Genomic DNA, 7220 nt, shown 5'->3' on the forward strand with positions numbered 1-7220 from the left:
AAAATTTGGGGCCTTCCCCCGAGGTAGTGGCCTAGGCCTAGGGCCAACCCTGATGTCATGATAGACACAAAAACTCTACATTATCCAAGTTCTTGTGATAATGCTGCTAGCCTTCACCACAATACATGTTGATGAGAGTCGCGGACTCAACCCTCATATTGAACTTAGGGGTCCAAAAGTGAAGTCATTCCAAGCATGACATGTGGCAATGCGAAGAAAAAGACCCCAACTACTTTCATTAACACCATGTTTGGATTGGAAGAAATTAAGGGAAGTGAAGAGAAGGGACTTAGTTTCCTTAGTTTGGCTAGGTGAGATAATAGAAAATGATTGATTTGGAGTGACTAAATTTTCATGGGGCTCACCCTTTTATTATCAAACAATTATCTTATAAGACTATCTCACAAAGCATCTCTCTCAATAGGTGTGGGTTTTATACATATGAATCCTACATGTTGAGAGAGAGATCTTATGAGACCATCCCATAGGATGTTCCTTTCTATCAACCTAAATTGGGTAGAAGGAGAGGAAAATGGACTTTGGGGTTAGTTTAACTTTTTATTATTATATAATTAACAATACACCCTTATATTCTTCTTACAAGTCAAATATTCAAAGGTATATGAAAAAAAGAATGAAAAAAGAAGAAGTTGTTTTTCTTTCCATTCTCTTTGAAAACCAAAAACCCCAAAGGGTTGACTTAGTAGTTCCTAAGGTTTCATGTTATTCATAAGATCCTGGGTTCGAATCTCTTACTAGCATTTTGGGGTTTTACAAGGATACCCTTGTTTATAATAATAATTAAAAAAAAAAAAAAAACCAAATAACTAATAAGGTAAAGAATTTGTTTCCCTTTTTTTCCTCCCTACTTCCAATTCTTATGGATGTACTCCCTTTATCTATATATATATATATATATATATAACCGAAACTTTTGAAACTCCCACAATTTTCCACATCAGCACAATATTTAAAAAATAAAAAATAAAATAAAAAACTATTTCCACTTAAAAAAAAAAAAAAAAAACCGGATACTTATCTTAAAAAAAGAAAAACTAAAACAAAAACAAAACAAAACCTAGCTTAACTCGACTCCTCTCTTCCAAACCTTATGCATTCAAATTTCAGATGCTCTCTCTTCCCTTCCGATTCTGCCGTTCTCTCTTTTTTTCTTAAAACCAAAAACCATTTAGTTCTTTTTCCGTCAATGGCAGAGAGAGAAAGAGATCTGAGGGTTGCCACCATGTCAAACCATCACCCCACCTTCAGCCTAACCTCCACCCATATACCGCCGGAACTGCTACAGTGCAGGTATTTTTAGACAAGAAAAATCGGTGTTAAATATGATTCAAGTTTGGCCAAAATGGCCAAATACCACCTTTTTTTGGAAATTTTTAGCAAAAAAAAACTGTTTCGGAAATAAATGGCAAACTACCACTTTTTCCAGAACTCGAGTTTCAAGTATTTGGCCATTTTGGCCTTCAAGTTTTGTTATTTTGGGTTGAGTGTCTTATTGGGTTGATGGTCTTTAATTTAGGCACTTGGGTTATTGGTTTTAATTTCAAACGAAAAGAAGGTGAGAATGGGTTTTTTCAGTATTGGTTGCTTTTGAATTGTATGTACCAATTGATTTTTCTGATTGATTTTGTTGAATTTTGGTCTGTGTATGTGATTCAAATTTGAGAAAATTTTTAGTTGAAATTTCAGATACAATAGGTTTGGATAGATTAGTGGTTGATTAGAGTTTAAATTTCATGTTTTTGATGACCAAGTTTATGGATACCCAGATTTGTTTTTATTTTTTTATGGATGACCAAGTTTGTGATTTTTTAGGGATATTTTTGGGTTTTGCATGTTTGTTTGTATTACTTGATGGATGCAATCAGGCTAAGACAGACAGGTTTTTCTGTTGACAACTTAGGCGACATGGGGGAGGCATTGCTTACTTGAGTGGCAGTGCTTTTGCTCTATCCTTGTGTAGATACTATTTCATGTGATGGAGATAAATAATGATTATTCTAATAAAGCCACAAATGTCATTGTAGAAAATTTTATTAATTTTGAATAATACAGCTTTTCAAGTAGTCATGGGCTATGCACCTGGCTTCATTTTGATCCAGGGGTTTTGATTCAAAAGTACATGTGTTTGTAATCTGTTAAGGTAATAATTCTTTGGTAGAAAATGTTATCTTGAGTTATAATATGTGAAGAAGAAAAACCACTGTACTTCACTGCATTCAAAACGGAATCAATATATTTTAGAAAACTTGCAGATACAAAGGCATCATGTCTGCGTCCGAGTCAATTGGAAACAACGCTCAGAAAAAGCTTATAAAAATAGATATCAGTTCAGACATTGTGTGTCCATGGTGCTTTGTGGGCAAACAAAATCTTGACAAAGCTATAGTTGCATGGTGCTTTGTGGGCAAACAAAATCTTGACAAAGCTATAGTTGCATCTAAGGATCACTATGACTTTGAGGTTTGCTCTCTCTCTGTGTGTTGACAAAGCTATAGTTGCATCTAAGGATCACTATGACTTTGAGGTTTGCTCTGTGTGTGTGTGTGTGTGTGATTGCATGTTTGTTTGTATTACTTGATGGATGCAATCAGGCTAAGACAGACAGGTTTTTCTGTTGACAACTTAGGCGACATGGGGGAGGCATTGCTTACTTGAGTGGCAGTGCTTTTGCTCTATCCTTGTGTAGATACTATTTCATGTGATGGAGATAAATAATGATTATTCTAATGAAGCCACAAATGTCATTGTAGAAAATTTTATTAATTTTGAATAATACAGCTTTTCAAGTAGTTATGGGCTATGCACCTGGCTTCATTTTGATCCAGGGGTTTTGATTCAAAAGTACATGTGTTTGTAATCTGTTAAGGTAATAATTCTTTGGTAGAAAATGTTATCTTGAGTTATAATATGTGAAGAAGAAAAATCACTGTACTTCACTGCATTCAAAACGGAATCAATATATTTTAGAAAACTTGCAGATACAAAGGCATCATGTCTGCGTCTGAGTCAATTGGAAACAACGCTCAGAAAAAGCTTATAAAAATAGATATCAGTTCAGACATTGTGTGTCCATGGTGCTTTGTGGGCAAACAAAATCTTGACAAAGCTATAGTTGCATGGTGCTTTGTGGGCAAACAAAATCTTGACAAAGCTATAGTTGCATCTAAGGATCACTATGACTTTGAGGTTTGCTCTGTGTGTGTGTGTGTGTGTGTGTGTGCGCGCGCACGCATGTTTGTGTTCCCACTCTTATCTTTTATCAACTACATTTGCAGATTAGATGGCATCCATTTCAACTTAATCCTTCTATCCCAAAAGAAGGCATTAATAGGAAAGAGTATAACAGGAACAAGTTTGGATCTCAAACTAAGAGGATAGAAGCTCGGATGTCAGAGGTTTTCCAAAAATTCTCTGAATCACTTATATACATATCATTGATTTGTTTGCATTAAGTTTGATTTGGCTGGTCATTGTATGCAATAAATAATTATGACTGCTTTGCAAATTTTCAGGTTTTTAGGGGCCATGGATTGGAATATAACCTTTCAGGACTCACATAAGCATCAAAAAAGTTTTAAATATATGGATAACTTTATATAGGTGAGGAAGCTATGAAGCGACCTTAATCTATTGGAGATTCCACTAACATTATCTTAAATGCACACAGGGGAAATACTCTAGACAGCCATAGGCTTATGCATTTCGCTGGGCAACAGGGTCTTGATAAGCAACATAATCTTATGGAGGTGCTCTCTCTTGGCTACTTCACTCAGGCAAAATTTATTCGTGACAAGTAAGTTGGGTTGTAACGTTTGATCTTTATATTTTCTAATTGTTTAGGCTGTTTGCATAAATTTTATTTTCCTGTAAACAATTCTTAAAATTATTTTTCTTATAGATTGATGTTTTGTTTAACATGAATACCATGTAGAATGCACCCCTCCTCCTCAAAAAAGAAAAAAAAAAGAAAAAAAAAAGAAGAAAAAATCTTTCAAAGATCTGAGTTATTAGAGATTAAACAACTGGACAGATCTTCATTTTGACTTTAGCTCCACATGTTCAACTCACTTATCAAAATAAAATTGTAGGAAATTTATTGCTTTCTAGAACCAAAATTTCTGCAATTATTGACCATTCTACTTTAGTTTGACATGGCACTGGCAGTCAACTAAAACTGCTGGTCCCCAGTAGTTTGTGCAAAGAGTCACTTCTTTGCATAAAATATAGATTAAAGCTTCTTAGATTGTGGAAGAATCTATTGCAGAGAGATAATTAGAGTCAAAGCAATTATGTTGCTGCTGCAATTCTTATAATTCTTTTGAATGAGAGTATGAAATTGAAACTTTGAAAGTTTTTTGCCTGTTTGTTGTTGGTGCTTCTAACTACCGGAAAATTTCATTTATTGTTGTTTTGGTTATCATTAGTTGTCTCATGAAAGAAAAGCTTTAATCAATTTGAATATTTTTAGTGGAAATTGAGCTACGGGTTTGAATTTTTTATGATTCATATGTTAGAAATTGAGATTGGTATTGATGGTGAGATAGGTTTATATAGTAGAAAGGAGATTAATTGAATCATAATGGTCTCTAAGGTTATCAATTTGAAAGTTTAAGGGATATTGATAAGTAGGTTTGATTTTTTTAATGATTAGAGTTTTGAACATAATGGTTTCTTCTATTAATTTTTCTTGAATGTTGGCTGAAAATTGGATTCCTATGGCTAGATTGCTGAATAAATATATTGCTTGAAATTCATACAGATTGTCAGATTGATTGCTGCTCATTCTCTCTCAATTGTGCGCTATAGTCTGCCCCCTCAATCTTTGCCTTTTATCAACACCACCACCAAGGTTTGCTACTTTCCTCTAATTTTTATTTATTTTTTTAAATTTTTCTAGCCTATTTATGTAAAAAATATATGATAGTTGGCCATCACGAAACCTTCTTGAAGGTTGTCCAAAAAGGGTTTCACTATTGGGTCTATGAATCTTAGTCAAAACTATTGAAAAAAGATGGAACTTTTCAATCAAATATTATTGGCCTTCTCTTTAAATATTGTTGCAGCAAAGGACTGAGCACACATGCTGCTGATACAGTCAACTTCCAAGGAATGATTTATAATTTATTGGTGAATTTGTTAAATATCTATGAAATTTTCACAATCACTAAATCAGTTTTGCTTCTGACCATTATGTATAACATTTTATCCTTCAAAATAGTCAGCATTCATCATTAAGTACTTCCAATCAACAAAAAAGTTCGTACATACCTCATTATGAGACATCCGTAGGAAACATGGATCAGTAGAACTCCCGTTTATTGCTATGAACAAATTTTTTTTCAGTAGAACATCGTTGTCCAAGTTTTACTTCGAGTGTACAATTTGAAAAATATTACTTTTGTTAGGTGCCCGAAGAAGTCGTCCTTCCTGTGCAAATAGAAAATCTGAATGGAATAGAATTCGTTTTCCAAATACAACTAAATGACTATAATCTTAAGTATGGATGGGAATTCTACACTCTCAAGAAAGTTTTTGAATCTTTTGAAAATACTGACAAAGCAATTTAGCTTTATAAAATGTCAGAAGTATGTATTTTTTAATATAGCAAAATTACAAATTAGATATTTAATTTGTTTATGTTGTAATACATTTATCAACCTGTTTTATTGTCAGGCTTACATCAGTGATACTTCAAATGAATGTAGTAGCAACTTATCAAGTGAACAAGGTGGTGATTCTACAAAGTTTCAAAAAGTTGATGTTCAAAGCATTGTGCAACTCACACCAACATCTATACTCAAGGAAAGCAAAAAAACATATTCAGTGACTATTACAAAGCAACAAAGGAAGAAGATACAAAAAACACTTTTTAAAGTTTTTTTTTTTCAATTTATTTGAAATATTGATTAAGTAGTTCTTTAAATTTGTGTTTCATACATTTTATGGATAATTGAAGATGTTAAAGATTTAATTCTTCATTTTATTTTAAACTTAAGTTTGATTTCTATTTTTCATTACGTAATTTAATGTTTCATATTAAAGATAGGAAACTATAAGACTGGAATTCTAATGTACAATCAAAGAGGAAGAGAAAAAGAATATTTTATATCTTTATACACAATAACTTTCCCGTGCATCGCACGGGTTAGCGACTAGTTATTATTATTATTATTATTATTATTATTATTATTTTAACGATAAGATTTTAAGAGAATCAGCCCCAACTTCAATGATCGAATTGAGCCAAAAGGCTTGTGATTGTGGTCTCTTCAGGATATATGTTGGTCGTCAAAAAGGGTTTTAGATTATATTTTTCTTAATCAAATAATGTTTAAACCTGTTTTATCTTTTCCCTCCCTCTTTTGTCTTTTCTCTTCATGGTCAAATGCTCAAGTTTATTTTGTAAGATTCACAAATTCCAAAGAAAAAAATTGAAAAAAAAAAAAAAATGAAATCTACTTTGTGTGACATTTTTAGAGTGAGTTTGACATCTTATAATTTTCGATAATTTTATTTGTTGATAGATAAAACAAAAGAAAAAAAAATTACTTTTAAAAAATAATTTATTTGTTTATTTGATAAAAGGTGAAACAAAAAGTAGGTAGAAAATTGACTAAAAAATCGAATAGCTAAACAGATTAATAGAGTTGATTGTTAGATTTTAAAAAAGAAATTTAACCTCCAAGATGTGATAGTTGGATTTGAGCAATTTTTATCTTGTGATATATAAACAAAAAAAAAAAAAAAAAAATCATAATAATCATTGATTGGAGTTAGAGGTGTCTTAAAAGGCCTCCAATCCACCAATTTTTTGTTTTATTATAGGAATCAAAAATTCCAAATTTTTGTATTTTATTATATAGGGATCAAAACTTTTTTATTTTTATTTTTTAAGAAGAGATAAAAACTACTTCTTAGTATGGTTTTAAAAACTAGGACGATCAAAGAACTAAAATTGGATCCAATTCCCGATTTTGACTAGTTTTTTATGATTTTATCAAACTGAATCAAGTTTGGTTTCCAATTAAACTAGCTGGCCTTGTCCGGTCTAGTTTGTTAAATGGGGAATTGGAATTTGAAAATTATAAGCATAGAGTAGTCTTAAGTACTTTTAAGGCGAAACTATACTATTGATCTATAAAGTTTACCTACTGATTGTTTTTAGTTCGTGAAATTTAAAAATTGGGTGTTGTTGATCA

At 31.9% G+C, this 7220-nt stretch overlaps 1 pseudogene; it reads left to right on the forward strand.

The window, feature by feature from the left end:
* The first annotated feature begins 3012 nt into the window (after positions 1–3012).
* LOC115979350 lies at positions 3013–5807 on the forward strand (annotated as a pseudogene).
* The last annotated feature ends 1413 nt before the right edge of the window (positions 5808–7220 follow it).

Source organism: Quercus lobata, chromosome 3, assembly GCF_001633185.2.
Source record: "Quercus lobata isolate SW786 chromosome 3, ValleyOak3.0 Primary Assembly, whole genome shotgun sequence".
NCBI classification, from domain to species: domain Eukaryota; kingdom Viridiplantae; phylum Streptophyta; class Magnoliopsida; order Fagales; family Fagaceae; genus Quercus; species Quercus lobata.